Here is a 1,476-nt window from a genome sequence, read left to right as displayed (position 1 = left end):
AAGTGAGGCGTATTGTCTTCTCTTCATCGTTCTTCATTGAACAACTTCGAACTCATCAAGTGTTAACTTCTGACGTTTAAACAACCGGATTCAATTCTTGGATTGCGTGATGAAGGGGTCTTTCAAGCGTCATTCTTGTTGAGTTTTTTGGTTCGACTTTCTTTTGGGTTAATCCAAAACTCTTGGATTAATTTGACTTTCTTAGGTTCGTCAATCTCGTTGTGGGTTTCGTAGTCAACGTTGCTACGGGGTTCGCATCAAGACATATAAGCCTGTCCCAAGCACTCCAACCACTTTTTGCAATTTCAATTAATAGCACATAACGTTCGAACACAAAAGGAAAAAAACTCCAATTACTTGCACGACCCCGTGGGGTGTGCAACCTCTTTATCCACTTTTACGTGGTCCAGTTAATCACGCAAACTAGTTGAAAAAACACGGAACATTTTCCGTTAATTCGTACACCACTATACTACAAAAAGAAAAACCAACACGATGACAACGACTCCCAAACCCGACAATTCTTGTATTCCGGAAGACAAAAAGGGTAAAATGGGCACCACACCATCGGTCCCCCAAGTCCCAGTATATGATGCAAATTGTATTTGAGATCATCACGACTACTGTGTCATATAATCACAGAGTCTATCCCACTCACTTAGTTGCATTTTCGACGCATTCATATTGCCCTGAATTTCATCCTCAGCATTAGGTAGCTCCACCTCTGCTACATCATCATCCGTTTCCACTCGAGCGAATGCCTCGTCCACAACTCCAGCACGACGTAGAAAATTATGAATACCCATTGTGGTTAGGACAACTGTAACTTATGTTTGAAACAAGTAGCTAGGCATACGGTCAAGGATTTTCCATCTTTTCTTCAACATACCAAATACACGTTCAATGATGTTCATGTACGTTCAATGATGTGCCTGCATGAAGAGTGTCCGAAGTTGAACCTCTCACGAGCATTTCAAAACCTACGGTGCTGACCTGTTCGTTCATCGCAGAACTATTGAAAGTGGTACAGTATATCTGAACCTTTATACGGGACCATATACCCCGATCGATGGGAAAAATCGGAGTCCACCAAATAATACTTTCTTAGTGTCGGTTGCAGAAAATTAATTTTCAGACTAAATATGGCAAGTGTTAGAATTTGTGCATTATACGTATTCCCGATATACCCAGCACATACGGCCAACACATTTTGAGTAGGTACTCCTTTCCGACCAATGAAGTTCACACGCTCGTAACGCGGTAGCACAGCTCTCACATGTGTTGCATCAATAGCTCCAATGTAATCTTGAAATAGTGGATGCTTGATCGGATCCAGCCTGTGCAACTCGACACCATCGTTGTAGTTCAGAGTTGGTCGTATAATACGTTTGGACAGCGCAGCGACGACATGTAGCATCTCTTTGAAGAACTAACAAACGGTTTGCATAGAATGATTGAAAATCCCTGTCACCTGCC

Source organism: Olea europaea, unplaced genomic scaffold, assembly GCF_002742605.1.
Source record: "Olea europaea var. sylvestris unplaced genomic scaffold, O_europaea_v1 scaffold4382, whole genome shotgun sequence".
NCBI classification, from domain to species: Eukaryota; Viridiplantae; Streptophyta; class Magnoliopsida; order Lamiales; family Oleaceae; genus Olea; species Olea europaea.
This window is presented reverse-complemented; position numbering follows the sequence as displayed.